At 38.6% G+C, this 17,450-nt stretch overlaps 1 pseudogene across 1 annotated transcript in view; it reads right to left on the bottom strand.

Moving 5' to 3' along the window:
* The window catches only part of LOC146467611 (uncharacterized), a 22,768-nt pseudogene extending 13,255 nt beyond the window's left edge, over positions 1 to 9,513 (bottom strand). The window contains exons 1-7 of the transcript XR_014867687.1: positions 9,319 to 9,513; positions 6,427 to 6,785; positions 5,464 to 5,628; positions 4,166 to 4,273; positions 3,209 to 3,335; positions 2,247 to 2,343; positions 1 to 182 (exon numbers count right to left, since the gene is read on the bottom strand). The exon at positions 1 to 182 is cut by the window's left edge and continues 37 nt beyond it. The product of XR_014867687.1 is annotated as an uncharacterized LOC146467611 (transcript). The remainder of the gene's footprint in view (positions 183 to 2,246; positions 2,344 to 3,208; positions 3,336 to 4,165; positions 4,274 to 5,463; positions 5,629 to 6,426; positions 6,786 to 9,318) is intronic.
* Positions 9,514 to 17,450: the final 7,937 nt, after the last annotated feature.

Consider the following 17,450-nt stretch of genomic DNA (forward strand, 5'->3'; position numbering starts at 1 on the left):
CTTCAGATTGCACATTTCTCGCTGGAACACGCATACATTATCGTATGTGGATCCACTGGAGGAACACACAGGATCTTCAAACGAAGGACAGTTATTCACACATAGACAGCGCGCGTCCCTGGGACCGAACGCTTTACATACAGCGAAGTATTTACAGGAAACATTGATGCAGGGATCAAGATCTGCAAAAATAAAAAATGAAAAAGAATATTTTTATAGACTCACTGTCAAGTTTCTCTTTTTTATCGTCACTGAAAGTAGAGACAAATGAAAAGTAGAAGACCTGAAGCCATCGGCGAAAATTCTTTCAAACGTTTTAGCGATGCGTTCGTGTTCAGTTCAGAATTCACCTTCAAAATTTAACTTCGAATCCTGGATGAAAACATTGTCTAAAACACATTGGTCAAAAGTTTAAATGGGGCTCTGCAGAAAGAATTTTGGAGGATGATTGTTGACATTTGACCTGCAAATCAGCGGTGAAGAGACATTTAGAGACGAGACTAAAACGACTGGAACTGAAGTGAACCGTATTCCAGCTTATGATTTTGAAAAAAGTTGTCAGCTGGAATTGATGTTAGTTTCAAGTTTTTAATAGTGAAAATTTGGTGTGAATCCACTCGCATTTGACTTCCAAACGTTGGCACCTGGTCTGACGCAATTTTACACCAATGACTGAAGACCACGTAATATTTTTGACTGAATAGTAAAGTAACTACTTCCGTTAACATTAATTCGATTCATGGTCACAAGTTATTTGAGAAAAGACGTAAGGATGAAAGTAGTGTTCGAATCGTACTTGCTTTATTTTGTGAAGAAAATTTACAAAGCTATAACCTCATACAAAACCTGTCGGTAACTTTTTGACAGAAAATATCTCATTCCGAGCCTTTAGATTTCAAAAATTAATTTTCTCGGGGAGGATGGCGCCAGAACCCCTAGAAAAGTTGCGCCCCCCGACGCTCGTTTTGAACCCCTCTCCCCCCCCCCCCCCTTCCCAGTTGAAAATAAGCTCCGCCGTCCTTGCAAACACATAACAACTGACATTATAAAATTCGTTAAAGGTGAACGTCTTTCGAGAAATTAATTTTTTAATACACCAATGAAAAGTAGACATTAAGTTGTTACTCGCCGTTTCTTGAGCTTCCGCAGTGCCTCAGAATTTAAATCGGGCGTCGCCTTCTTAATTAGCCATTTTAATAAGTTCTATCAATCAGCTCATTTTCAATTTCAATTTATTGCTTCCATCACTAATACATTGTTGTTCATGATAATTATACAATACTAAATAAAATAGTGATGAGGGAGTCTATAGAAAAGCAAAAAAATGCTTGAAGTTATAGATCCCTTTATATTTGTGTAATATTTGAGAGCAGACTTCTGTAAAATGTTCGCTGCACACGTCCTCGCAAACACATTTTCAAGTTTCTTCGGCAACCCGAATCTCTTGGCATATTAGTCGTAACTGTTCGACCCAGTTCTTTGCTAAGCTAGATCGTTTTAATCAGGCAAATTATTAAAGGTTTTTACCCCACTTTCTTTATCTGTAACGGATCTGTTTTTTATAGTTTGGAGCCCAACATTACGACATATTTAATTTCATAAGGAAAAAGAAAATTTACCTCGGAAACAGAATAAATACGTCAATGTAACTAGCTGCTTTGAGATAATCGCGACCGTTGCGTTGGACGGCAAGTGTCAGTCCAAAATGGCTAGACCTATTATGGTTTTTGAAGAGGAATTTCGTTTAGATCTAATGCGCTTCAGAAGTTCAGAAAACGGTAAGAAACTCAACTCAGTGTTTATATTTTTCTGGTGGATTAAAAAATGCGTGAATTCTGGTTTCTTTAATTTAGCGCTGCCGCCTACAGCGATAAGATGGCTGTATGCAAAGTTCTAGAATAATGCGAATGTTTAAATGTCACTGCAAGGTCTCGATTTCCAGAGGAATGATGGATGTGAAATAGAATCGTACCATTTGCTCTGGTTCATGCTGTACTATTAATCGTCAATGAGGTTCTTGCTAATTTAACTTCGTGTTAATCTTTTGTACATTACGTTTCAGACGAAAAGCTGGTAATTTAATTTAGAGTGAAGCAATGCAACAACAAGAGGGTATTACAAAAACTTAACTTTGGACTATGTTAAGGTATCGGTCTGCCAAACCTTATGTTCCTGCATAGATATTGATATTTCTAAAATAAATAAACAAATAAAGGTATAACGATAATTAGTTTCTGTTTATTTACCTCCAATAACTGCATAATCAACAGTAACAGGATCATGTTGTTTCGCCATTCCTGCCAAGTCTCTGACGCACACGCGAAAAGACGAAATCGTAATTTCCTGTGGCGACAAAAAAAAAACATTTGTACTTTCGACAACATTTTCGGTTCAAATGGTTGAAATGCAAATAGCGTGCAAATCAAACGGAAATATTCTGGAAAAGCCAGTTGCACAAAATTTCCATTCCGTTTTATTGCCTTCTTATACCATCAATGCACCATTGCGCAAAATTTTGATCTACTCAATGAGATTTCAAGCTTGGATCTGTAGGAGTTTCTCTTAATGTGAATAGCCTTTCCGTTTGACGCATAACTTTCCGGAATTTGCAACCAATAAATATAAAACGCTCCAGGGAAATAAATAACGCATTCAATCCAGTCAAGCTGAAGTGAATAGTGAGAATTCTCATGGTAAGGAGAAAGGAAAATATTGTACGAGCCACAGAGAACAGAGGACAGCAACGTAATGTATCAATTAGAGGTATTACGGCAGTCGGTGTATGGACTTTCTTTCGTCCTCCAGAAATCAACCTTGTGAATTAATTCAACTAGAAATATACACCGGACAGAGCCCTAACATTAAATCTTTATCAAGAAATGGAAAGAATTTTGAAAAATGGAATTGTAAGTCAATTAATTGTAAGATGGATTTCCTATGCCCAAATTACAAGCCATATATAAATTACAAGTGTAGGTAGGGCTCAGATTTACGCATATCTCTTGGAGTTTAATGCTGAGAACGACTTGGAGTTTTCACAACATTAGTTTGTTAGATTCCCTTCACGGCTCGCAAAATCAGAACTAATCAATCTGTAATTCTGTATGACAAACAAAGTTTTTTTTCTAAGAAACCATTATGTCATAGACACAACCGTCTATTAGACAACAGAGAAATTTTTTTGGTTGAATTGAAAATAGGAACTTGCCTCTATCCAGGTATTAAGAACGTTGTTCTCTGGCTTAACAAGAGTAGATGTTACCGCTGTTAAAACGATGATTGACTGTTACCATGACAACAGGAGGTGCATAAAACATCTCAGTAAAATTGAAAACCTGACAAGACAAAATATAATGCCATGAGACAGAACAATCCATATGTCATCTGGGGTGCTTACCATTTACATGGAAAACCCGGAAATTCCAGTTGGAAAATCAAATGGTACGCATCATTCCATTTGGAGTACTTCTGAAAATATGGGCTTCTGGTCAAAGTGATGCATTTTTATTACTCCTTTTGGAATTTGCAGCTGATATTCATACATTTTACATGTTATCCATCTTCTGTTAAGACAAGCTTAATCATTTCGTATTAATGCCGAAAATTTCCATCCGGGTGGTTTGCGTAAATGGTAAGCACCCCTGGATTGCTACTTTCAAATTTAACCTCATACTCAGCAGACCTTCTGAGGTGTGCAGGTCTTAAAGGGAGACATTTTACTTTCTGGTGAGCATATATCCCTGGTACCTAAGGATAAGCCAGTGTTACGTCAAAATTACTAGAATTTTCTCTCAAGATTTGCTTGATACCTAGCTACGTCACTATGTTGCATTTATTCCGTGTGTGCCCTGTTCAGACGAGACAACATGGAGCCGGATTGTTTCTGGCCGGCATATGGTGAATGGTGAACCATGCATCATTAAACATTGAATGCGTTTATGCGGGGACAACAGCGTGAGAAACGGTGCAGAAATTGATTTAATTACTAATCCAGATCAAATGACTATACAAACATCGTTTAAAAATTTAAGCAACTACCATCCTGTTACGTTACTGTCTGCAGCTCAAACCTGCAAGTCGTGTTTATGACAGCAGATATCAAACATTTAACACTTCTCTCTTAGACAAGGCAAAAACTAGTAGATCAGACTTTTGACTGACTAACCTTGCAGAAGGCGAAGTTGTCTTGTTGCAAAGGAGCCCCTTTGTTTTCAAACTGGAGTTTTCCGTAGAATGTCACCTGACTCACTCCCTGCATAAATGCCAACCAGTCCTGGAAGTGAAAAGTCCTTAAAATGAGACGGCAGTTCATCATACACATAAAAAAGCTCTACTTTTTTACGACTTGTATTTTAATACCATAATGATATTTAGAAACACCCCACAAAATTCCAACTTTTATTGAACAGTGACATCCTTTTCTCATAAGCGAAGATAGCACACACATGTGTGACTGTGATTAATAACCTCTTTCATGTCCTTGCATGTGAAAGTCTCCAGCCTGAACCCTTCAGTGGCATTGTGAAGTATTGAGCACGTGATACTTTTTAAATCTAAAATGCCCAGTGGAAAGGTTCAGTCAAATCTAGACCTTAGGTACACCAAAATCGGAAGCCATCGACACTCTGACAAAGGAAAAACTTTTGAAAGACTGGTAACTGGTAAACTCTCACTACTCCATGTTTGTTTACAACCGGTCCGCCATGTTGGATTTCCTCGTATGTGGAAAAAGAAATCCTTGCTCTAAACAAGATATCGTGGCCAGTTCCGACTAGTTTTAATGCACAAGATGAAAAATATTTACGAGGAAGTTATTTTTGGATGAAAGAACCATTCATTAGAGAAGACTTTTAGGAAAGTTTCAGGATGAATATCGATCAATGTGGTAAGCGTCTTGAAGACATGCTTTAAGTGTAGAACTCTGTTTAATACCTCAAATGTAAGGTAACCTTATTGAATTATGTTTAATTAAAAATTTTTTTGTATGTGACAAAAATATTGTCTCGGTTATTTTGCGTTATTATCTGTCGAATTGCCTCATAAACAATTCAATTTTCTCTAGCACACAGCGTGCAATGCACGTTAGCACTGAAGGGGCAGTGCTGAACTCAAAGATGGTGGATCCAACCAGGGACTGTTAATTTAATTAAACAAAAAATCGCACCGAAAGTCAAACATAATTAGTGCTTACACTTATAATACAAGGCATTTTGCCGTCCCGCGTTTCCTCTGTCATCCTGTGGTATACGTTCACTTTTGTCAAAAAAGTTGCCAATGACGTCGTAATTAAGTACGAAGCTCAAAGTATGTTGGCTTTAAATTGCCACATTACTTAGAAACCGAGAGAAAGAGAAAATTTGATCGGATGGGATACTGTACAGAAACCAATGCGGTCAGTACGTCAGTGGCTGACGATGATCAAAATTACTAGTTTTACGAATATAAGCTTGTTCGGAAACTTACCACTTCAATCCTCTGATGTTTGCCGTCAAATGTTTTCACTTCCCGGACACAGACTCGGAAATGATCTTCTCGTAATTCTTCTATCCACATGTTCATGGCGTCCTGTGGTCTGGTGCTCCTAGCGTGACGTACAGTGGCTAGCACTTTCGGGACAGAAGGAAATCGCTGCCGAAGAAAAATAGATCTCGTTCACAATAAGAACGTACGAAGATCAGGACGAAACTGATCGGCTTTGAGACGATATAAACCGGAACAGGTCTGAATAATGTGCAAGCTGGGTGCCAAAGTAAGACAATTTTATTCTTTCTAGGGATGATTGCATTTTCACATGATATTTGAACACGCTCCTACGCCTATTTAAATTTTCTTCATCATGGTCAGAATGCAGACGGCGATCTATATATTCTGCATTATACGGTCACCAGGAGAGGAATGACCAGTGTGTAACTGATGCAGCCTGTATATTCAAGGTCGAAATTACTGAGACTGGAAGCATGAAGTGCAGACTCTAGCCTAAAGCTGGCCTTGTGACTAGATTAGGATGTCTGACTTGGTTCAAGCTAGACCTAATCTCCTGTCTACGTAATGATTAGCTTTAGTCTTCAGGGGCCAGTTGTTCAAAGAGCGGATAACTTTATCCAGTGGATAAGTCGCTATCCGTCAGTTTCAATCTGTGCAAAGATTTCAGTATTTCCTCTTGTACAAGCGAATATGCACACTCTAACCACAGTTAAGTTTGGGAGTATACGAAAACCTTGGACAACGTTTTGCGTGAAGTATATTTTAGACCCTGAATAGTGCCTTATCCAGCGGATTAAGTTATCCGGCTTTGAACAACTGGGGCCAGGTTGCAAAGCATCATTTAATTAGAGTCTCTCTGCAGTCAATAGTCAGTAAGCATTTTAAACTGACTGTCAAGAGAAACGTACACACATATAGGAAATATTAATTGATGATTCACACCTGGGCAAAGTCAACCCTTTCACACTGTGTTCCGCTGGTGAATGCATTGAATGAGGCGATGCCGTCAAGTGCTCCAGAAGGAGTTCCACGAAATGCAACCCAGTTCACAACAATGGATCCGTTTGAACCGAGTCCTGATTCCAACACACAGACGCGGAAATTATTCTGCGTCACTTCTGTGGTCCACACTACTGCTGAATCATGAACACTGGGCGGCTCATTTTCATGGCTGATGGATGCAAGGACGCGAATATTTCCAGAGCTAGAGAATATCCTAGGGTATCTCACGGTTGCGCAATGGAACAAGTCAGGATGTGACACAACGAAGGTGACCTTTCCGCGTTGTAATAGATTTTGCCCTGAAACGAAAATTATGAAGAAGCACATGAAATCAATGTAGGTGAGTTGACAAGCAAGGCTCGGTGCACTAGAGTGAACGTAGCCAAACCACTTTTCTCGGCTAATATTTAGCTATCTCAAGAAGTTTTGGAAAGTCGCCGATTGTCTTTAAAGGCCGCACTGTCACGGAGATTTTGCCGACTTTGTTGGCAAAAACTGCTGAAATATTCGAAAAGAATCCCTTCTTTATCGCACTTAGGGCAACGGGAGAAAAATATGAAATGAATTTTCCGAGGAAGAATTAATTATAATCAGTATTGAGCAATTTTTCTAAAACCGAACAACTGAGGAACTTGAAAATTAAAAGATGGCCCCTTGTTGCTGATTGTACTTCGAAAACCTTCTTAAGAACATCACTGATTAGAACAGGTCGAACAGGCATTTTTATTGGCACACGGCAACAGTTAGCTAAAGTTAACATTCATCATCTTAAATGTTGCAAATGTATGGTCGGGAGTTTTGAATTTTAACGGTTTTCTTGAACAGATTTTTGTTGCACAAGCAAAATGGTTGCATACTTACTCACTTTATAAAACCAGTGACGGCGTAACCGCGTAACGCGGAGAATCGGCCTAAAGGAAAACTTTCAGCTTTTACTTTTTTATTGTTTACTTCTCTATTTTTCTCTTAATTGATAATTTTTCTCATTTTATTTTCTGCTTTCATTAATAGAATAAAAACAAGACTACACGGATACTAGCTAATAACGATTTGCATGCTACCTGAAGGAGCACTGACTACTCAAAGTATTTGTGTTTACTCAGTGTGCAGCTTATATATTTGATCATCGCAATGCGAATTCGCATTGAAGGCCCTCGTGAATAGATAAAAAAGTCAATGGCAAGCAAAATTTATAACAGCTAAACGGTTAACAATTAGCGCTAAAATAATTCCTTAATATCACTCAACCCTGAGTGAATGTTTGCGACAAAAACAAAGGGTGCGTTTCTCCTAAATTTCAAATAAATTTTTGGATGAAAAAAGAAAAGCGATTAGTGGAGTTTGATGTCTGAAAACGTTTGAATTAAAACAAGAAGAATAAGAAGAAGCAATACCTTATATACCGTGAGCAAAATATTCGCGGGAAGCTATACGGCTGGAAAAAATCTCGCACGAGCGTAACGTGATAGTTGTCACGCACTCTGAGTCTCTTTGTTTTCACATTGCGAACTTTTTTTAGTTCCTGGAGAAGTGGAGAAGAGGAGACAGTCTGCTACCTTAATTTTGAGCTATTCGAGTTTGTAAGATCTTTAATTTATTCTAGTTTTCTCCTGAAAACAGATGTTTGTCGCTTCATGTCGTAATATTGCGCCTCGATGTTTGTCCAAATAAATATTTCAAGCTCTGTGATGGGAAGCAAAATACCAGAAAATATATTTAATTTAATCATGAAATATTATCTTGATATTTATAAGTGCAAAATTTATCATGGTCTTAAATTGATTAATATTTTCGGAAGAAAAACCGTCCCCTCGTCCAGAAATTGCAGTGGAGACAATTTCAAGGCAGTCATCGTTAACATGTTTTTGTAAGTCTTTTCGCTGGTTATTTGAGGCAACGCCAACTCGCTTGAAATTTGTTCGCGGCTTGATTGTGTTCACTTACTAGGGCATTCGAAAGAGTACGAACTAATGTAAACTCCGACCCAAACAAGAAATAAATTTAGAAAATATTATTTTCATTCACAAGGTTATTGCTATAAACAAATCGTCGTAGGAAGGCTTTTATTTCAAAAGTGAAATGATCAAACAAAGGGAATTTTAGCCGGATCAGGACCAAATAAAAGAAAAGAAAAAGAATAGTGATTTGCGTTACACACTTGTTACGCCGTTATGCGTTTTATTAACAACCCGTATAGTCTAATTATGGGCCTTGGCCATGCTTGCGACACGCGTCGACCCTTATCGGATCACCAGCAAGCTATTGGTCGATTATTATCTCCATCAGTCAACTCTTGATTTATTGCTGCAACTTAGTGTAGCCAATCAGCACGTCTCGAGAGGGCCTTTTTGTTTTTTTTGCTTTGGATGGCAGTTCTCTGTTAAAGCCTAAACTAACTGAACACATTATTTTGAAATGGCAATTTCTGTTGATCACAACAAGTCCCCGCATTGAGTCCTGACCAAAAGTGGCCTCAACATTTTAACGTTCGCTGTCATTTTAGTGTTACGCGAACAAGAAAACTTGATGGACAATGAAGTACATATGGGAAGCAACCCGGCATACCGAAGGCCCATGCCTTTCGCTCAACCAAACTATCAAATAAATAGATAAATAAAATCAAGAAGTCTTATGGGTTATCGACAGAAGCAAAAATTTAAAAGACATTTCTATTATGCTGCTCGCAGCCTCAGCTCAGGTCACTACGTGATTCAAACTTCAAACATGAGCGCGAAAAGAGCTTACTGTCGTCTGCAAAACCATAGATCAATTCTTCAATTCAATTTGCGCAGACAGAAAGAAAGAAAAACAGTTGCTACACTATAGCCTTACCTTTACAAAAAGAAGCAAACTGGCACAACACCAGCAGCAAGGCTACCAAATGAGCACTTGAAAACTTTTTCATCTTAGCTGCGTGCGCGCTACCTTGCTCCTCAGGTGAAAAGCACTTATGAAGCAAGGCCGGTCCTTTAAAATTACTTTATAAAGAGGCTCGGTCCAAACTGACGAAGACAAATAATACCTCAACATCTTTTCTGGGTGAAACTTGTGAGAATCTGCCGTTTTATCAAGGTGGAACAAAGTTGACCATGTACAAACCAGTTAAAAAGAACAATGTGATCAATTGCGGATGAGTTCTGAGAATAAAGAACTTGATCTGTGTTAGTAGCTTAACGGTACAATGCACTCCGTGGCACGTGAAACTAATCAGTTTAAGTACAAAAATTAGACCCCTTTTAAAAGCACGACGCACGCTTTTTGTTGAAATTAAAATTTTGGCCACTTTTCTCACGATTTCCCATGTGACCTTCTTTGTCTCGAATGCGGAAAAAATTCCTTGCTCAAGATCAATGGAACCTGCCGCTCCAGATGCGGAAGTTGACAACATTTTCTTCCTTTGCGAGTGGTTTAGAATAAGATCGAATTCCTTAATTCCGTTCATTGGGTAAATTGCACCTAATTGAGGCCGCCTGACCAAGAATAAATATGTGTATGTAAGGGGAAATGGCAGCTCGCAGTTAGCAAACAAATTCACTCTCGGTTTGACCTTGGTTCAGATCGATCTGTTCTCCTTTATATTTATTGTGCCCCACTGTTTAATTAAGCATATTTTTTAATTGATTGCCTAAAGTTAGGTCTACCCTGGTGTACAGGTAAACAAGGACCAAGACAAAACAACTCAGTCTTATCAGCCTTTTTGTTTCAAACACAAAGAGATCACTCCTTAGAGTAGCAGATTATAAATCATAACCCCGAGAGTGTCGATGCTACTGAATATATGAGCACCCAATTTTCGTTATAATTATCAATTTAGCCTTAATTTCTCAGAGTTATATATCAACACATACAGGGTAAAACACTGATGATATCAGCTGCAGACATGTGGATTATTTGGTAAATTTCTGAGTAAAGAACTGAACGCCATTCAAGGCTCGGATTTTAAAGTTCTCCAAGGCTTCTGCCATATTTTCCGGTTTCATTCTAACCGGAGCCCCTGCAGACTTTTTTCATCTTTCAACTCAGGGCTCTCGGTCTGCAGAAGAGGAGTGTGGATCAATCTTCACATTAAGGCAAATATTACGGTCTCAACCGCAGTTAAGGGGATTTTAAAAAGAAAACTGATTTCTCAGCAAAACTCCGGTTAGATGTTCCAGAAGTTTCTACCAAATTTACATATTTTCCGGTTTCACTGACCTGAAGTCTTTGTAGATTTTTTCCGCTTTCGACAATGGGGCTTCAGTTCCAGACAGGTTAAGAAAGTTGACTTTTAAGTTGAATGTAAAAATTACTTTAATTAAAGGAGGTTGCATCGACCAAGGCATCTTACAGCAAAAACTTTACATCTCAGCTTCCTGTCTTCCTAAGGTTAACTTGACTATGGTTAACATGGTTAACATTCTTAGCTCTAAAGGAAGTTGGATTTCAAATAAACCAACAGGAAATTTCAAAGAACTCCAATACATAGCACAGTGTTGTAAAAAGAGCATCTTGACTGGAATAATTTTGGTGAGCGTAGATTCCATCAAAAATGCCTTTACGAGGGTAAAAGCGACCTACTGGCATCACATCTCAGATTTATAGTTCAGTATCACATGTTGTACACGATTTAAACACCAGTCATGCACACAAATTTCGTTTGCTTGGCCTAGCCTTCGATCTAGAACGAACTGGTTTAAGCAACGCTACCTTGACAGGTCTAGCATTTTTAACATCTGTGTTCTGTAATCCATTAATGGCCGTTTCATTTAATATTTACTGATTGTATTCAGATAGTTTATTTATTTTACCAGACCTTTCAAAGGCCGGGTGTATTCATAGAACATTCTGAGATACTGCAGTCAAGGTAACAACTTGATAGTTACACTACATGTGGTACTAAAATAACCAAACTTTACATCTGAACACTGTCAAACGTTTTTTTACAAGTTAGCCATAAAATACAAAACGACATGTTTTCAATAATTCGTTGTTTTGTCACTTGCCTATTGGACTTGGCAAGGAGGCGTGACCGTTAATCAAATTCGCGTATTCTAACTTGTAAATAAAGTTTGTTGGGTGGCCACGGTAAGGCGCGTCTCACTGTAACCGCTCAGTCCTTCTCTTTATGTGGTGTGATAGGTTTTTTAACCCAGTACGACCGTTTTGTATTAGTAAGTAATTTTAATTGTCGAGGCCAGGAATGAGTTAAAATAGCCTGCAAAGGATGAATAAGACATCTCGCCGGTCTTTGCTGTACATCTGACTCACTGTATAAAGCAGTAACATTCATCTGAAACCTCTGCGTGCCGTTCTTGTGCATCTAGCTCCTTGCAATGTTTCCACTCTGCACAAGGCCAAAACCAAGAAATACAGGAAATTCAGATGAATGTTGTTAGTTTTTGCTGCTATGACGCTATTCTGAGACAGATTTGCGAAAGCGTTAGAATGTTCCACGTACCAGAAGGCTAAAACGATTCGTAGTAGCCCTACCCTGCATGGACATTCTCAAATGATCAGCGGTTGCAGAAAGACGTCGTAAACATGTTTTTAAGCTTGTAAAGAAGTGCAGTTGAAGGGCGTTGCCACCGATATTTTGATGCCTATTTTACTTTTAACAACAAGATTCACATGCGCACAACTAGACAACGTGATCTGCTTCATTTACCTGCCGTAAGAACAGAAGTCACCAAGATATCCTTTTACTCAGATCGTGGATGCATAGTTTTTTTTTAATTTTTCTAGATAGCTTTTTTCAACTAACTTGTATTATATTGTTTTTTTAGTTTCTCTATATTGTAAATAGTGTTCAGTCTTAGTATATCTCCGTTGTTATTACTTTTTATAGTTCAGGGTATCTATTGATAGCAGGGTGCCTTTGTAAAAGCTCTTGAAGCGACTACCCTGAACTTTATAACTAAATAAAGGTGTCTGTCTGTCTGTCTGTCTGTCTGTCTGTCTGTCTGTCTGTCTAGCAATGAATCCTAAGAACGAGTGGAGCTATATCCACATTCCGCGCGCGGGCAGTCCGGCGTGGCCACACTATTACATAGGATATTTCGTGATCACTTACCTGAAGTCAGCGACCTCATGTGCTGGTTCAAGGATTCTTTCATGAACAGTTTGATGAATTGTTTTTATAATTTTATGTCGCCAGTAGCTTGGATTTTACAATGCGTCGAATGTGTGGATGAGACGAGATGCCTTCATTACACGACTAAGGTAGTGAGAGGGCCAATGACTAAAATCAACCAATCGAATCGCTCTATACCTTGTCCAATATTTCCAAGTATTGGACCGGGTATTGTCCCAAATGATCCCACGTTGTGTCCCGCTTTCAACTTAAAATCAAGGCGGCGGACGATGCAAGTTTTTGTCACACGCTGTTTCTGTTGCTGGCTTTCAATCAGTCCGATGTCCGATGCACTCAGCTCCAGCGATATAAATTTTGATGATTCCTACGATCCGTTTGATGAGATTTTAAATGGCAGAGAGACTAAATGGGCTTGAAGAACGAAAAATACATTTTTTTAATAGTTTTACGTCGTCAGTAACTTTGGATTTTACAATGCGTCGAATGTATGGCTCAGACGAGATGCCTTATTACACGACTAAGGCAGTCAGAGGGCCAATGACTAAAATCAACCAATCGAATCGCTCCATAGCTGGTCCAATATTTTCAAGTATTGGACCAGCTATTGTCCCAAATGATCCCGTGTTGTGTCCCGCTTTCAACTTAAAACCAAGATGCCGGACGATGCAAGTTTTTGTCAGACGCTGTTTCTGCCGCTACTGGCCTTCAATCAGGCAAAAGAAAGCTGTGAAATCAGTGAGGAAAACCAGCATCGGTAGATTGCTTAACGCCGATTTTTCCCGAAAACTACGTGATACGGCAGTTAAGCGGCCACAAAAATATTAAGCGAGTACAACTCGGCTTCTTTTAGTCACCAACGCCAGATATCCGATTTACTCAGCTCCAGCGATATAAATTTTGATGACATCTACGATCCGTCAAGGTTCTTTCAGTTTTTAAAATTCAGAACATTGTGACCTTCGTCAGCTGTTCAGGTTACTCGTCAAGCTCAAACGCTCTTGAAGCCGTTTCCGTTTGTGCTAATAATTTCATCCATAACGGGCTGCAAATCTCATTTCATTACAGGGGCGGTTAAAATTGTTAATAAAGCAGCTCTATTTAAGTGACCAAGAATGCTCATCATTAAAAGGGACGACGAAAGATTGAATTATATATTTCTGACTCGCCCTCGCGTGTTTGTTGATTGCTTCTTTCCACCGATCAACCTTGCAACGCCGATTTTGCCATTTTCTTGAGTTTCGACAAGCCAGACGAGCTCTTCATTTAAGACGTTAGTCAGGTTAGTTTTTATTTCCCAGGTGTTAAAAACCACAAGGCGTTAAAGCAGTCCACTTTGTTAAAATTTTTCTTTCTTCATTGAAAGATTTTCGTAAAATCAAAGCATTTCACTTTCGAGAAAAGTGAGTTGAATGAAAATGGTGTTAGATCAACTTTTAGCGTCTAGCCTCAGATATACCAAGAAATTGTTTGATTCACTTGATACACACTCAGTCGTTGTTCAAATGGTTGTGTTCTATTTCAAGAGCTCGCCCTACAGCTCAGCTTACAATATTCTCTACTGAAGGACTTCTCGCGTTGCTTATATGTTGGCTGGAGTATGATTGACAGCCTACTGTCAAAAACTTGTCAACGTAATATAGCTCCTTAGATTTGATGAGGAAAATGTACCTTTGTTTCAAAGTTTTCGTTATGTTCTTCGAAATGTCCAACCAAAATAAAGCAACGGGAGAAATATAAAGATTACAAAGAACATTTGTATCGATAAGAATCAGACACATTGACAATCGCGAGTTTGTAATATACTAAGTTGAAGTTTCAAGCAGTGTCCTTCGTTGTTGTTGTAAAACAACAACTTTCCAAGAAGAAAGGCGGTACTACAAGTCCACTCTTTTTTCCATAAATTACAGTGTACTAGTTACAAGTTTCAGTTACCTTATTAAAAATACAATACGTGGTTACAGAACAAAAAGTATTGACATTGATAGTCACCTTCAGATGAAAAGATTTAGCGATTATTATTATATTATTCAAATAAGTACAGTGAAAACTAACTTTAATGACAAAATATCAACTGGTATAAATTCGGTTAGAAACACTGAAAATCCTTACCAAACAAAGGGTGGCCATTTCCAGGCAAATACCAGCGAAAAGTTAACTTAAGGTCAGATACGATGAATAACGGCTTGACTAAATGTAAACGATGTATTGTTATTGAGGAAAAATCAATTTCAAACACTCTTTACGGAAGAATAAATTTCCAAAAAAAACACCTGCTTACACCAAATTTTTACCAGGAGAAAATAACATTTGATCACTAAAGCATAAATACAAAGATAAACCATTGAACGTTTTAATATTTTTATCCCTTTGATTCGAATATTCCCCATAAATAAGGCATATATGGTATCGCTTCCCAACACCGAACAAAAAATAAACCCAAGAAAACCAATGATAAAATAATACAAGTGTGAGTTTCTACATTGTTCCTATTTTCATTGTTTAACAATGGAAAGTAGGCTTTTTTGACAGTTTTGACAGTTGTTGATACGCTTCATAGATCTTTACTAAAAGTATAATCTGATTGGTTCAATTAAAAGGAAGTCAAACTGATTCATGGACTGTAATGGCTTATCCTAACGCTTGGTAGGCCCTGAATTACTATCGGGCCATTTTTTTGTTTGTTTTGTTCTGTTTTTCTTTTTGTTTTGTTTTGTTTGTTTTTTTTGTTTTGTGCGTTTGTGTGTGTGGTTTTTTTTTATTGGTTTTTTTTTTTACGAAATGTAATTATTCCATTTTTTCTTGGCTGCAGAGAGCAGCCGAGATCTACTACAACCGCCAAATAAAACCTCCGAGACGAATAGAACAGACGGCACTTTTTTCCAGCGTAGACGTTAATATTTAGTCAAATAACACTTCGAGACGCATAATTATTTATGGCTAAGATGGAACATCATAAGTGAAATTAAAGAACGGAACAAACATTTCTAGAATTCTATTGGCAAAACGATATCCAAGCTCTGCAAAATTTTACAAAAACAAAACAAACTACAACAAAAAAAAAAAAAAAACAAAGCACGTGGATATCAGTTTAACAAAAGACTAGCACAGGTTCTAGTTACGGTTTACTGATCTGCAAAAAATTCTAAATTGGGTTTTCTAATTAAAGCGAAATCTAAAAAAGGAAATATTATTCTAATTTGCTTCCATCATGCAACGTGGTATCCAGATTTTATAGCAACTTTATGAAACTAGAAGGTCGTCTAACTACACTTAATTATTTCAAACAAAGCAGGGCCATCTCCAGTGTCATAGACCTGATTCAGTTGAAAAGCTCCCACCCTTGTGCACAATTTGTTTGCCAAGCTTATCCACTCTCTCTTGGTCCTAAACCATCCACCCTTGCAAAGCGTCATGGTATGGATGCCACGGAATCCCTGAGGTAACCCAAGTCGAGTAACATTGTGGTCTTTGTCGCCAGCTTCTGGGTTGCAGCTGTTTACAATAACAAACTTCCCACCTTTTTCCAGAACTTTACTACAGTTTTCCACGATTTTGATTATCTCGTCGTCTTGAAACGTTCCCAAGAAATTCTTGACAATAATGGTATCTATTCCTTCTAACTGGGGAGCTTCTTTAAGGATATCTCCAGCAACTACCGTCATCCTTCCATCTGGGATGCCCTCTTTAGCCACGAACTCCTTGGCACGTTCAACAACATTGGGAAAATCCAACAAAATACCGTGGATATGCTCACATCCAGGCAATTTAAGAATATGAGAGAGAAACTGACCCTCTCCTCCCCCGACATCCATGATCCTGTTGCATTTGTCCCAGGGGTACACAGTAAACACACTTGGCTGTGCGCTAAGCAGCTCGATTTGGGATAACATGTTCATTGCTTGATCATAGTTATCTGCGAAATCGCATCTACCTTGCGGAGTACCCATTCCCTGTGCAACATTTTCTGGTTTCCTTTTATTGGGGCAATACTCCAATTCTTGAACTTTGTTCATGTACTCATAGGTGTTCATCCCATGAGCAAGTTCAAAGGCTCCGTCACCGTTCTTGATCGCCTCCGGAAAAGCCAACATGGCGGTCCACAATTCGTTGCTTCCATAATATCCAACCATGTGTCCCAGGCTCGGTCCTTTGTCCCTCCTTAGCAATTCCATCGCTCGATTTGCCTTAAATCGTTTCTCGCCGCTTATTTCCACTCCAATGCCCCACTGAGCCATGGTTCTCATCACCCTGTAAATCTGTTCGTCTGTTCGGCAACCTGTTTTTTCAGCGATGTCCTGAATGCTGACGGGTTCTTTTGATTCACACAGCAGCTCGGGGATGGCAAAGGACACCACGACACTTAGGCAACGGCTCTTCCACATTCCAGAAAACATGGATATAACGATGTTCTCCTCAGCAAACGCTTCTTTTGCCATGTTTCAAGGTGCCAAATTGTGAGTGTCTAAAGTACTTGGCCCTTATTCGTCGTTTACCTGTCCATGTAATAATAAATCAGTTCAAGGGTTGAATTAATTTGAAATAATTAATTTAAGTAGTGACACTCTAGGAGTATCCAATGGACCGCTCTTCAAAGAAAACCGCACTTCACCACTTTTAATCTCTGACTGTCATCGTATCACAATATCCCTTTTACTTGTGGTTCTTTGATTTACTGATCGGCTGATCCTGATGAAACACCAGGTCTCTCGGGAAAACAAAACTAACTAGTTTCCCGAGGGACCATACATTAAGTGCTTAGTATATATTTAGACTTTCCTTTCAACAATCACAGCAAAACAAACAAATGAACAGCTGACAGGGCAACAACTGCGGAATTGTATCCCGGTCGAAATACATTTGTATTTGATCAGGGCACGTGACCAAGAACCAACCA

The sequence above is a fragment of the Pavona decussata genome, unplaced genomic scaffold (genome assembly GCF_977016875.1).
Source record: "Pavona decussata unplaced genomic scaffold, jaPavDecu1.1 SCAFFOLD_134, whole genome shotgun sequence".
Lineage (NCBI taxonomy): Eukaryota > Metazoa > Cnidaria > Anthozoa > Scleractinia > Agariciidae > Pavona > Pavona decussata.